General features: G+C 38.6%; 1 protein-coding gene across 1 annotated transcript in view; it reads left to right on the top strand.

The window, feature by feature from the left end:
- CNTNAP2 (contactin associated protein 2) overlaps positions 1-15319 on the top strand; it is a gene marked incomplete at both ends in the record, with an annotated part of 665714 nt that overhangs the window by 617451 nt on the left and 32944 nt on the right. The gene's annotated exons all lie outside the window — the stretch shown is intronic.

The raw sequence follows: 15319 nt of genomic DNA on the forward strand, positions 1-15319 counted from the left end.
TGGCAGTGCTCTTCAGTAGAAGAGAAATTCAGGAAATCAACTCAGGACTTTCTCTGAGTAGGGATTGCTCAAAAAGAAGAGGTAGAAGGCCTGCTTACAGATTTGCTATTTCCTCGGTGTTCTCACTGTTTAGACATTTGCACTATGTCTATTTCTATTCAAGAACATTTACCATCTCCAAAAAGAGCATTTCAATAGCCTTGGAAAAAAATATCTGTACAAGACCTGGACATTGTCATCATTGACAGTTTGAGTATGCTGCTTGATGTTGCCATACTCTGATATGAAGTTAACATCAAACAAAAGAATAATTTACCCCAGTTCCAGTTTAGGGTTAGGTCTCTGATGCTGCAAGGTGCTGTGCTCAGCACTTAGAATATAATTCAGAAATGTAAGTAGATTATGAATGTAATATAAAATTATGAATGTAACGTAAAGGTATTCTTTTGCTATACATCTTTGACATCTATCTGTTTCTACCTCACGATCATAATGAGGTTATCAGTCATTATATGTACCAACAATGTGGCAGCAAGGGCTCCACAGCTTGAGTTGGCTCTGTGGTTCTCCTTTAATCTGACAGATAATCTGAGTGCAAGGTAGTTTATCAGACTTTCACAGATAACAAGCAGAAAACAGCTAGCATGCAGTAAATGCATTCACTAACTTACTTCAAAGTAACTCTGCCTACAACTTTATTTCTCGTCGTCAGCATTAATGTTCAGCACTGTAAACTCAGAGGGAGCAAGTCTGAATATTGTCATATTAGGAAACTTTCTGATACAGTAGCAGCTGAATGTTAAAGATATGCTTACCCCTACATGAGTCACGCGTTAATTATCACACAAAGGTGCAATATCTGGACACCTTCCCTTCTTTTTCTACCAAGTGCTTTCACACCAACCCTGCATTAGCCTGGTTGGTGTGAACCCTACCCAAACTCCTCTGGGATTTAATATTACCTACCACTCCGGCCTCAGATCCGTCTGTCTGTCCGCACTGTATTCTTTGAAGTGTTTCTGGTAGTGACAGAAACGTTTCACAACTCTTCTGGTTAAAAAAGAACCAAAATAAAATTTACCCATTTCTTTCTTTCAGACCCTGATTTCTGATTTAAGTGATTTTGCCAAGAAATTAGATCTGTAAGTTGTATGCAGAAAGGAACACCTCCACCTACAAGCCTCTCATCAGAGAGGAGGCCATAAAAGCACCTAGAAATGCCAGTGCCTCTTCAGTAATAGCTGTGGAAGAAATCGGGGCAGCTTCAGTGGATTTTGCCTTTTGTTTAAGAACTGGAATGAAGTGGAGTAAAACCAAGTTTTTTGTTGGTGTTGTTCACCTCTGTTCACTTGCGCTGCAACTTCTCTCTATTTTTCAGTCTCCTGTAGTATTCAGCTGCTGCTCCTTCTCCAGATGGCTGCTCCAAAGTAGAAAGGCAGACCACAAAAAAGCTGAACTCAATTGGGTGCTACAGTAATTGCTGTGGTCATGATTATAGCCAGCTCTGCTCTTCAAAATGTAAAGTAAAGCTCAGTGCATCACCTCAAGTTGCCTCCTTCCACTAATTCCTCAGTCATTTCGTCTCTCAACCTGTCCTGCACTTTTTTACAAGGGCAGCTGGTGGCTGCCCTTGCACTTCCTTATTGCAGTATTCTCTGTAGAATGACTTCACTGATTATTGGTCCTCAGATCTTCTGTGGAGATCCCACAGCTCCAAAGGTTCATCTGCCTTTTTTATTTCATGACATTCTAGCATGCACACCAGTGTGAATGGATGTCAGAGTCTCACTGTTCTTATGATTTGCTTTTTTTTTCTCCTTTAAGCTTTAAGATGTCTCTGAAAATTGTTCCTCATAAGTCACTCCGAAAAAAAATTGTAGACAATATTCCCATTGCTCTTCCATTCTATGCAAAGTATGCATATGTTGATCCTGAAAAAAGTAAAATAGATGAGGAGACTGTAAATATACAGTTTACGCCATTTTGAAGAGGCATAAGTCTTATCTGACATTCAAAACCATGTGATAACAACATTGAAAAGTAATTGAATTTTTAAAAAATCATAATAAACTTCACTAATTAAAATGATCTTTTCCTAACTTCTGCATTTCATTCTGGTGGCATGTCTTTGCCATAGAAGTTTTCCTTATTATAGGAAGAGAGAAATCTTTTCACCTCTACTGGGTTGTTTATAGTTCTATTCTATTTCAAATACAGCTGTTGCAAAAGGTCAGCGAGGGAAAATGAGCAAACTGAAATCTCCTAGGACATCAATGAAATCTGCTGCTGGTCCTATAAAATTACAATAGCATAGACAGTGAAAATAGAGATGTGAGAGCACCTTGGTTTGTGTATCATAAACAGTGTTAGGCAGCCTGGAAATAGACTGAAATAGAAATAGAAAGTATACCTGAACTGGAAAGAAACCACATTACAATTTTTCTCCATATGTGTTTCGAGGAAAAAATAAAAATCAAAATAGATCTCTCCTAAGATAATAAGAAGACAGAATTAGCCAAAATGAAAAGAAATAATAAAAATTAAATTTTTTTTTTAAAAAAAGAAGAGAAAGAAAAAAAAATCATCACCATGTCAAGGCATAATTCTTTAGATTTTACATCATTTCAACTAACATGGCCAATCTCTGCCTCTGTTTTCTGTATCAGAAATATTCCCTGTGTTCAAGATTTAGTAAAATAAAGTAAACATGTTCTCAAACAGTATTAAGTAATGGATAAATGTGAAGAGACAATCTTCTTATAGGTACTTTTTATTGAAGTAGCAATTCATGGGCTAAATTATTCATCGTGAATAATTTGCTCAAATCCCATCATCACAAATAAAATGGAAAGAAATACATTATTGGAAATAATTTCACATTTTCCCATTAAGATCTTTGACTGTAGGTTATTTTGTATTTCTTGTAAAAGAGATGCTCTCGTTAGTTGAATTACAGAACCACCAGCCTAATTATAGCCTTTAGATATTACCGCCCATAAAATTTTCAAGCTACACACTTGCTATTTACATAAACACTTTCTGATAGGTGAGGTAACATATTCCTCATCTGCATATTTCAGGCAACAGCTAAAACACAGTTAAATGCCACCGAGAAGGAATTAATTCAAAAGGCTGCTTGTTCCATTCTGAATGGCTTTTGTCACGTCTGTGCTGTGGATAACAACGTCCATCACGGTCACAAAAGTGATCTAGCTTAAAACTTGCCAGAGCACGATAGTCCTGGCGATACTCAGCACGGGTTGGCTGACCCTTTTTATTTGCCCGGTGTAATGGAATTCCAAGGTCACAGCCTGGACCAGTACGTGACTGCCTGGAGCAGGGGGGTTGAGCTGAGAGCTTTTTGTCTCAGTGATGCTTCAGGGAGCGTGTGTGCAATCTGAGTCTGCGCAAGTCTCCCTTCTCCCCCGCCTTCTCCTCCAGCAGCATGGGTATGCAGGCTGCATTCCTCAGCTCGCCCCTTTCTGCAAACTGTCACTGGGAGGGGTGAGTTAATTTCTCTTTGATATCTTTTCCTATAGCACCTATTTCTCAAACAAAGGCTCTGTCATCACCTTTGTTTGCTCTACATCTGGTATTAAGATATGCCTCAGAGGAAAACACTGGGAATCAGTCAACCCAAAACCATCACTGAGGTTTGCTGTATCTCAGCCACCAGTAATGTATTAGTAGAAGGCCATACTGTTGACCATAACAGTTAGTGATCCTCGGGTTTAGATGCCATTATAAAATTGTAGTAAATTTGCAGTAAAGGGGCTAGTTCATAAACACCTCATTTAAATACAATAGGAATAAATTAACATTTTCTTTTTCTCTTTTTTAGAGAAAAAATTTTCTTTTTCTTTTTTTCTTTTTTAGAAAGGGCTATTTTCTCTCCCATAAATACACACCACTTTCCAGAAAGATCTCCTTTATGACTACACGAACTTGCAAATCTCTCTCGGTGATTTTCAGCTACCAAAATGTCAGGCTGTAGCACTCCACTGAAAGAAAGCAATGTGAAAGTATACAGTTATTCAAAAATGCCCAGGAATAGAAATGTTTGTCATGAGTAGTATTAAAAAAAAGTGAATCACAGAATCACCAAGGTTGGCAAAGACTTCTAAGGCCATCCAGCCCAACCATGCACCTATCTCTGTACCTAGTTTAAAGCCCTCTCAACAAGCCCTGCCAGCTCCTGGGCTAGGATCCAGTTCCCCCTTTCAGACAGGTGAGACCCATCAGCAGCCAGCAGGCCAAGCACTGAGTAAACCACCCAATCAAAATAATACTTGCAATTGTGCGAGCCTCTCAGCCACCTTTCAGTATTTATGAGATGGGTTTTCCTGCTTCTCTCAGTATCCTTCCCTGCCACTAAAGGAATAGAGGAAAATACGAACTATACGCTCACTCTGTCCCCTCAAGTCCTTTTTGATAATCCTCAGGCATCTCACCAACTTCATCACTGCCAACCAGAACTATCAATAAAGGATAATAATCAGAGGGCCGAATCAGACTAGGAAATTTTCCTAGAAATATTCCTGACCTGGGTCTCCTGGCCCCATGGAGGCAGCACACGTACCTGCAGGTAGGGTCGGGCCAACTAATACAGCCCCTCAGAAGGGAGTCACCTAGGTGTGGAGCTGACCGCCTCACTGTAGACATCCTCATGGGTGGACCTCCTACTGCATCCCCATTCGCCTCCCCCTCGAGTGCTTCAGGCCTATCTTCTGAGCAGTCTTTGTGCGTATGAAATGGAATCATTTCAAACAATCGAACTAGAATGACCCCTCAAAAAACCCTTTCAGTACTATTTCTGAAAGATTTATTGATCTGTAGATGATGAGGCACCTCCAAAACACTGATGTCGTAAGACATTTTCAGGCACGAAGCCGTTACAGAGTAACAGCACCATCAAGCTGTCTCATCGTTATCCTATAGCCAGATTTGAGGTTTGCAAATTTTTCAGTTTAGCACCTCGAAAACATGTACTTTTTCACTCAGTAAGTACTTGCAAACATAAAATCATTAACAGGTCACACATCCTTTGGCTAGTGGCAATCTCTGTTTGGTTTCATGCTTGCTTCTATAATCTTGTGGGATCTTTTTTCAAGACAATAATGTAACAAATAAAGATGGGAATAGTCTGCTACGTGTGCCCTGATTAGACTAGGAATTACAGAATCTGTTTCCATTTTACATAGGCAACATAAGAATCAGAGGTTATAAAAGACATGCAAAAAGTTAATGGACTCTCTGGTAATTTCTCTCTTTTGTTATGAGAGGAGAATACAGAGCTCACAGGAAAGAGCAGCACCCAATCAGAAGACCTAAAATTCTATTAGCAGCTGGAGCTGATCTAAGTCTAGAAGTACAGAAGCTGAGTGATTGTAAAAGCTCTGCAAGAAGCAGAGGGACAGGAACTTCAAATACCACTTTTTTTTTTTTTTTTCTCAATTCATTTTACTTTCTCTTAAGCAAATCCAAATTTTACTTGCATTTTACCTCTTAGAAAGACTACTTCAACAGTCAAGCGCCCTCCTTTTCCATTCCCCAGCGTAATAAAAATGGAAATAAAGTCCAAAAATTTAATGCCATAACGCATATCAAAACAGTAGAGCAGAATAAAGAACTGGCAATGTTCTAAAAAGATTGTAATTAATTATTTTAAGATTAAATTATTGTCTAATCTTCTCTTAATCATTTCTCCCATTAAACCTTTTGAAAAAGGTGCTTGAGAGTACATAAATGGCAAGATAAATAAAATCTGCCTCCCTTTGTTCTTGTTGAAATGTGCACCCTGTTCTCCCAGTTATGAACTAAAAAATGAAGAAAACTCAAACTTAGTTGTTAATAATGAAAGTAATGTGCAGGTACTGTTATGTAAATATACTTCAGTGTCTGTACTGTTAGGTATGTAACAGTGCTAGAAGTCTGAGTATTTTTTTAAGATTTTTTTTTTCCATTAAAGAAATGCACTTTTCCTAGTGGTATAATTTTTTTCTGAACCAAGAACATTTTTTCTGCTTGTTCATAGAGATGTTCCTTTTCCTCCTTCCTGATTCAGTGCAGCCCAAATGCCCGTCTGTGATTCATCTTTGTGGATTATAAAAAACCAGATTACTGTATTTTGCTGAAAGTTTCTGAGTCATCATTGATATTACTCGCTCAAACCATTAGCATTATTTTTTTCTGCTCTTGCACTATAAATATGGACAAACAGGACACTAATAAAAATGTGGTAAAGTCTGTGATTTATCGTGCTTAAAAATAATTTAAATTACCTCTGCAAACTTCTATTTTGAGTGACTTCTGCAGTAGACACACTACTCACCATCACACTCAATTTCTGAACAGAACACTTCAGGGAGGTTAATAATGCCAATAATACCCTTTTCACAGCACTCAGGAAGATACTCTCCACTGCTCTCAAATACAACTGCAGCTTCTTGTTTCAGATAATAAAGTCTTAGATCTCTGAATGTAATTAAAGACTTGCAAGGCGTGTTTGAACTTTTTTTTTTTCCTGGAAGTGTCTGGAAAGCAATACAATGAAAAAGCAGGTGAAGGGAGAGAGCGGAATATGAGTTTGAATAATATTAAGATAATGTTAAGATAATATTAAGATTTTAATTTGAAAGTTTAAAAGATGAGCTGTGGACATTCTAGCCACTAGTTAGAGGATTTAAAACTAATCCTCATGCAGTCATCCACACTGCCCTAGAATTCACGATAAGGTCTGTTCAGTTTATGTTAGTATTCACCCACCTCCCATTGAAGTAGTACATAAAGAAACTGACAGCTGAAAGGTCTGTTTCTTGAATAACGGCTTTAATAAATTATATGTAGGTAACTAATTTAATTCTTTATCAGTTGTTTCACCCCCCTAACATGGACATATTATTTCTCAGAAGTGCTTCTAATGCTCATTAACTTGCAGAAATAACATAATTGGTAAAATAACAAATAGGTTAAATTTAAGTGCAATTTTTCTTATGCTGTTTTCATATTAAAAGATTCTACTAAGACTTAAATTCAGTAATTTATAAAGGAGTTATAACTTATAAAGGAGTTAAGTAGAAAGTTTTGTACACACTGAACAAGAAAACTAAAAAATTTTCAGCAGCCAGCAACTTTGCTGATGACACCAAGCTGAGTGGTGCAGTTAACACAGCTGTAGGAGCCCACTCTGCCTTAATGGCCATGCAGAAAGATGGCCCACAGATACAGGGCCACCTACTGTGGGGAGAGTACTCCCCACAAGCAGCAAACACTTCGTCCGTCAGATATGCTTGGATGAGACAGCAGAAAAGTAGGATGGAAAGCAGCTCAGCATCTGTGCTGAGTCGTATGGGTACGTCTGGGTGTCAGTCTGGCAGTGCCTTCATATCATGGCTACCTTGTCACTGACACTGTGCTCCTCTGGAGACCAACTTCTATCGTGAAGGAAACCCGAAAGTCTCTGTTTTCCCACCAGAGATGCAGAGCTGGGAAAAGAAACTGTGATTGTTCACATAACGAACTGCAGCAGAGGTAATGGCACTGGGCAAGATGCCTTGAGAAGGATGTCAGTGGCACCATTAACAGAGCTGGGAGGCTCTGCTGACCTTGCTTCCCATATATGAGCCAGCTCAAGTTCTTCTGCTTGATGCTGCTCTGTGCCATGTGGCCTACAGTCAAGATTTAATTGACTTACCTGCTTTCCTCTCTGGATCACTTTTTATAGAACATTTGTTTCCTGGTTGTTACATTTCAGCTCTTGATTGCACTTCTCAGTAAAAAAATTGAAGGCAGACATTTTTTTTTGTACTTATTTAAGAGGATAGCTCATTAATAATTTCTCCTTTTTGCTTGTTGCAATATTATTACCTGGCGATAATACTGTCTTAGTCTTTATGTTCAACAACAAAATGCAAGTACTACGGTCCTCCCCGTTGCAGCACACCTATAAAGTAACCCACTTTCACTAATCCATAAGGGTCAGATTTCATGCGCTGTAACTGCAGCTTATCTGTGGTAATCTTTTTTATTTGTTATTGTTTTTTGAGAAACTCATGTCTAATACCCCTCCTTGCTTCCATGCTCCGTAGGTTTCCTTTTTGTAGTTTGTCCAGGAGCCCTGTGTTCATCCACACTGGCCTGCCTGCATTTTGGGTTATTGGATTTCATTGCTCATGATTTCAGTGGAGTTGATTCTTGAGTATCAACCAGATTTATTTGGCCTCTATTCCCTGCAGTGCTTTGTTGCATGTTACTCTCTACCTAGCAGATCACTGAAAAGGCTAAATATTTGGAGATATCAAATGCCTTCAAAATAGTTCTCAAATTATTTCCTACATATATTCAACTAGAAGAGACATTAGATCCTTGCAACTCAGTAAATTGTAGCCAGTCCACTTGGAGGATGACTCTTAATGTTTATAGAATTTTCACTTTTCACTAGGACACTGAGCTCTGCTCCATCAAGGCTGCTCTTCAGCTTCACCACATGACACACCAGACCCTGGGCACATCACTGGGCAGCCTCTTCTGTCCCCGCATCACCCTGCACAGACAGTCACAGACAGCATTTCCACTAACAACAAGGAACCGAAATGGTTGTTTCACAGTGCACAAGGACCTGCAGACTTTCCGAATCAAAATGAAAAAGCAGTAATTTTAAGTGATGCTTTAGGTTTTTTTTTCAGTTGAAGCAAATGGCATTTTGCACTGGCAGGTGCTCTTTGAAGAAGAATACCAGTCAGCAGCTCTGATAAATGCCTGCAAGCCTGCAGAGGCCTGCAGATTTCTCCCCATTAATGCATAGAGTATTTCTTAATTGCTTAAGGCTGTTATCCTAATGTTGTCACAGTGGTCCCCCTAGAAATGAATGGCTGCCTGGCTGGCAGCTAAGCTTTCCAAGACCTCTCTACTGAGAAATGCACTGAAACCAGTGCATCAATTTTATACCTTCTGGAATCAGGATGATATGCTGGACCCTGTATTAGTACAGCAAAATAAATACATTAGAACTGCACTGCATTCTTGCTTTGCTCTTAGGGTAACAAGTAGAGAGAGGGGGTCATGGAAGGAGAGGGGGAATTGAAATCTTGAGAGATAAACCTTGAGAGAGTTTGTGTTTAAATCAGGATATGTCCTCCTTGTTTTCCCTATCAGAAATTAGTGGCAGAGACTCAGATTCAGATTCACACCTTTTGCAGCACCACTGATTACACAGCTGTTTCTTGCATTGGGTTTGTGCCTGTCTGAAGGTGTGCATGGAACACACCAACTCCATTTCTACTACTTCTGTGATAACTTTTTCCATTCCTTACTTATTTATGACTGTTAGGTTGTTCTTGGTTTTCAATTTACCATCTACATAATTCTCACAGTAAAGCATTCACTCAAATTAAAATTTCTATGTAATATAGAAAGATATTCAAAGCCTTGTGCATACAAGTTCTTCCACATTTTTCTCCCAGTCCCCAGCCTGTCATCTTTGAGATTCCCCACAGCTCCTGGTATCTCAACTCCCGCTCCTACCTAATTACAACAGCTTTTGTGCTGGCACATTTCCACCCCCTTGCATTTCCAATACAGTACTTCAGTATCATGGATAAAGTTACTAGCACATTGTTATCCCCTTAAGGGATAACAAAGTAAGGGAAACGTAAGGGAAAGTTGTTGTATGGGTTTATGTGATTTTTTTTTCCAGTACTACCTTTCCAATGGCATTCAGGGTTTGAGCAATTGACAGAAAGTTTCCTGCTCTTACCTCCAACCTCACTGTTTTGCTTTTTAACTGCTCAACAAACGTCTCAGCCAGACTTCTAAGCCAAACGTACCAAGTTGTCATGAATTTTCTATCTATTGAGAAAAATGGACTACTACAACTTAAAATTCTACAGTCCAACTCCAGTTTAACGATTATTCTCCAGTCTGGTGCCTGAATCAGACTTCTGTTAGCAATGAACTGGAGAGAGAGAAGAAAGTAAAAAAATATTTTAATTGTTTTTAGCTTTCAGATGGATTCATCCACAAAAATCCTAAGTATAATAATTACTTTGTAATGCCCACTGGGAAACTAAGCATCACTCTGTACTGACAGTGAATTGGAAGATGTTGTGGATATATTAGCAGGTGCGTGGATAAATGTTACACTCAGTAAACTCATTATATCCGGAATATTTCAGCATCACTGTACATCATCAATGTGTCAGATAGCTTTCCTTGTGCAGTTCAATGTTGTCATATGTGTGAGTGTGGCAAAGCTGGAACTACCAGCACACTGTATTTAAAGTACTTATTTTTATCAGTATAGAAAAGTACAGACGGAAAGAGCAAATCTATTCTTTGAGGTGAAAGAATATTTAATGGCTTATTCTGTCCTCAAATTACATTAAAATGTTCTGATCAGTAGGTAATAGTTTGTGTGCTGTGGAGTGATGGAAACAAGTAGCATTCCAGAAGTCTTAATAATTCAGTAAATGTCAGCATGGAGATCATGATGAAAAAAGCTAAGATTTCCTAGCTTAGAAACCTTCACATACACATACACATGGTATTCCTGAGCTAATTATATAAAGCAAGCTTTCCAGATTTCTGTTAAGAGCTCTTCCAGTGTTGAACAACTGTCTTCTCCCCACCTCAATCACCAAATTAACACTACACCACCTAGAAGCCTGAGCCAATCATGTTTTCTCAAAGAAAAGCTTTTGTTCTAACTGCCTGAGCAATACGGCATGAAAACATTTAAAAATAGTTGTTTTAATTCCATACAAGCCAAGGCAAAATAAAAAATCAGCATCAACAGAATAAAAGATTTAAGTTCTGGTAATACTTACAAGAGAACAAGAAAGAATAAAACAGCTGAAATGCAAAATAAAGGAGCGTGTGAAGAAAATGGTGGTTAATAAGATGGGCAGCAAACACTGAATGGGAAACCTCAATAGGCAGGTGTAATCTGTGCTCCATAAACAACATCGCTTACTTAAACAGAGACCTCCTGAGATATGCTGACTTTTACATAGATATTTTTATGTTTTTCTGTAGAAATGTCAAAGAAAATGTTCCAAGCAGATTGATGAGGGAAACTGATTTCTTCCTAGATTGTGTGCATGTGTTGGCATGCTAAAGACTGGGGCTTTTTTATCTACTCAAATAGCATTTCCCTTATTAAAGTGAAATCTCATCTGAATGTTCTTCCATTCCGGTGATATTACAGTTCATGCATTTCTATACATGTTAATTAAATATCTAATTTTCTTTTTGAGTCTCTGATTTAGATCAGATGTTTTTCCAGCTTATTCATTATTATCCTTTTGATTGGAGATAATAAGTTCATTCCTTGAAGAACAGAATCATGTCTAATATATTCATTTTTAAAAAAGAAAATCTTCTTTTAATTATCTTACCTTCTTGTCTTTGTTATCTTGTCATATTAATTCTTTATCTCTTTTTATCCTTGGTACATCATTTTAGAAACTGAAAAGGCATTCAGACAAGAAAAAATAAAATCTCAAATCAGCAACAAATAAATCTCTTCATCACAAGGAACTGCATTTCTTATCAAGAGACTTCTAACAGTCCAAATAAAGTGCCTAATTAATTTTAGATTATGTTCAGTCTTTATGCTGCAATATACCATCAAGTGATGTTTCCGCTAATGAATCGTATCCAGACAGTTAGGAAGCGATTGGGAAAACACTTGTGCTTCCAAAGCTGTTGTTTTATTACCTCTCTCTTGTTTCTACTGCTGGAAAAGTTTCATGTTTTCCTCATCTACGACATGACATTTTTTCTGAAGTATCTATAGTGAAGGCTTCTTGTATTTGTGGTAGAACACCAACCACAGGCCTGATTTTGAGCCCTGGTAAATGCCACTGTTGCTCTGAGACTGCTATCACTGCTATTTTCGGGTCATCCACAGCTTGATCCACAACTCACATAGAGATTATTTTTCACTTTTATGCCCTCTAAAATTTCTCTCACTTTTCTACTTCCCTGTTACTCTGTTGAGGTATGTCTCATACAACAATCTTATCAAAGCCTCACTGAGCTCAGAGCTTTATTTTGCAGAGTCAAAACATAGAACCATAGAACCATAAAATCGTTTGAGTTGGAAGGGATCCTAAAAGGTCATCTAGTCCAACTCCCTTGAAATGAACAGAAACGTACAGTTTGATTTGGTGCTCAGAACTCCATCCACCCCAACCTTGGAATGCCCAGCATTCCAGAGGAGATATCTAGTGGGAAAAACAAAAATAGTGATAACAGAGGAGTAGGACAACCAGCCTTCTCTTCAGACTATTGGTGAGCTTTCCAAAGCTTGTTAAGCTATCCACAGGACCAGTTAGCCCTTTACCCTGGTAACCTTGTGACAGAGGAGGCTGGTGTTAAAGAGCTGGAGACAGACGGTGCTTGAAACTGTGCTGGCAGTATTTCAAGATGGTTTTGCAGGGTATTCATTGCGTCATCTGGAATGATGTAGTAAACTGGTCTGCTAGTTTGGGATTTCTGAAATGGCTTAAAATAGCACAATGCCATCTGTTGTTGCACGACTGCAAACCTGATAGCGTCCTGAAGCATGAGGCCCTTCTGAAATGAGCTGCAGAAGCACCACGTCTCCTTGGGAGCATCCTGCAGTCCCGAGTGTGTTTTACACTGTCAGCATTCATCAAAGTAGGATATGAAATAGGGATTTTTATTGAGTTCTTCCATTTTATTTATTCTCTTTCAACAACCCTTATAAAGAAGGACCCTGGAATCCAGTTTTTCTGATTCAAGACAAGGAAGGCATAAAGCAAACTTCTGTCTTACCTCCAGATATCTATTAATGAGCTATACATACACACTACAGATAGTCTTCTATTGTCTTCTTTCTCTTCCTTTTTTTTTTTTTTAATCTTCTTTTATTCTTTACTTACACAGTACTCTGGGGAATGTCAGACTTACAATAGGTCTTGGTTGCAGGAGCAAACCACATACTGGTGATTCAGACTAGTGTGGTAAAGGAGGTGGATTTTTTGTTTGAAAAGTTCTTTTCCAAGAAGGGGGGGGGGGGGGGGTGGGGGGGGAGGGAAGAGGGAAGGGCAAGAAGCTATTAGATGGGTCTAAAAAAAACCAGAGCAGTGGCAATGATCTGAGGAGGAACATTAATTCACAAAGGATGATCTCAGAGTGCAAGGTAATACAATACAACACAAGACAATTGGAATTGAGGCCAACAAACCAAACAAAATGAGAGAGAACGTCCAAAACTGGGGTCTTACTCTGTAGACGGCAGGGGACCACGTGCTTCTCCACCACGGAATGGGAAAGAGCAAGGGAGAGGGAGAGTGGCTGGAGTCCTGCCAGGAGCTCCACCTTTCTTCCCCTGCGCAGGAAGTCCTCTGGGGAATGCCGCTCCTCCCCTCCCTTCCAAGAACCAAAATGCCCAACAAGGCAGCCCACAGAACCAGAACGTTAACTCTTTAGCTCCCACTGCTTTACATGATGTTATGATGTGGAATACCAACAATAAAAATCACAAAACCAGGACAAGTAGAAAACCTGTGCATGTTTTCTTGAGCTCCAACCAAGGGAGCCATACAGTTGCTGTAATGAGCTAGCTAGAGACAGGTCTTGATGTTCCAGTAGCACGCAAGAGGTGCCAAAAGTAACATTGAAAGCAAAGCTGTATTGTTTTCCGTTGAGTACTAGATGGAAAAGCTGAGCGTGCCTCTGGACCTCAAACAAAGCATCATTTGGTGAAAAGGTACTTCTCACTTAGTAATGACAGGAGCGTTTAGTAAAATGAATAAGCTCTTGTGCTTTCTCCCAAAAATAATTCCGTCCTTTTGAATTCGAGCAGCTTTTACCTTAAATATAGGTCTCAGAGGATGTGAAAATGTACCTAGCTAGATAGCTTCACAAAACCATCACGCTTGTACTGAAGCATGATTTAACAGGACCACATAAAACGGAGCAATAAGCAGAAAATCATAGCCAAATCCTGGGAGTGAAATTTATATAATATTTTTTTTTATTCACTTCAGTGGAATCAGTCTTAACTATCTATGTGGGAAAAGAAAAAAGAAAGAAAATGCTGGAAAGGACTGATGAAAGTAGAATGTCCCCCCTCAAACTTAATTCTGCAGGACAATTTTTTTTAATAACCAAGAGAGCAAATTCAATTCCTTTTCTTCACTGCAGCATGAATTCTCTCTCGGTAGACTGCAATGGTTACTGTTGGAAGGGTCTTTCGGACCAGAATGCTGAACCTTTCATCAGTCTGACCAATGATGGACAACGACTATATGAGATTAGTTCCTAAGGCCCTCACCTCACACAGTAACTTCAAGAGGACCGTTCCAATGCAATTGCAAAAATAAAGAATATTTAATTAAGAAATAATTGTGATTGTAGCCAGAAGCTGTGTTCAGCTTTCCTGTATTCCTCAGCCTGCCTTTCATTCAGTTTATACTCTTCAGACTCTATTATTTTCTGAGCAGAAATAGTAGCTGAATGTAAGTCCTGCCTTCTGGATGCACTGAATAGAATGCATCCATTTTTTGTAGACATAGTATTTAACATTAGAAGACATTATTCATGCTGACCAAGTTTCTACTCGGAGTCTGAAATCTGAAATTTATTTAAGAAATCTTTTTTGATGTATTAATCATGGAATTCTAAGCTATTTCCTCCACTGCTTGCAAAAATAGTATTGGGCTAATTATCATCCATTTGTTTTTTTAATATACATATACATATATTTAACACAACCTACAGAATCTTCCAGTCTTCTCTTGTGCTTAAAGGTACAGTCAGAGACAGTAATCTTTTCGATTTATATCCAATTTTTAAAGAACACTAGGGAATCGATTCAAATGAAGTTACACATTTTAGATTTTGCTTGGAGTTTTCCTTTAAGAGAAACATTCACATTTTCATATGTCTTGAGGCTGCGGAGCCTTGCTATCTGAGATACTTATTCTGCAATATCCACTTCCACCCATGGATTTCATCCTGCCTCTCTTTCCTCTGCAGTTCAGTATTTGCCTTGGACAGTTAGGCTCTTTAAAGCACAGACATCACACACTGAATGTAATCATGTTATGATTGTTGGTCCCTAAGCAACCACCGTCTTCCAGTCCATCATTATCCATCATAATGGAATCCAAACTAATTACCTTATGTCACAGCCAGTAAAATATTTAGGAGAGGAAAAAAAAAGTATTTTTCACAAATCTAATGATGCTTTACTACTGGCTGTATGGGAACACGGAATAAGCATACCAATTGAAGTCTACAGGAAATGAGGAAATATGAGAGTTTTTTCAACACAATGGAAGACATGACT

The sequence above is a fragment of the Tetrao urogallus genome (genome assembly GCF_951394365.1).
Source record: "Tetrao urogallus genome assembly, chromosome: 3".
Lineage (NCBI taxonomy): Eukaryota > Metazoa > Chordata > Aves > Galliformes > Phasianidae > Tetrao > Tetrao urogallus.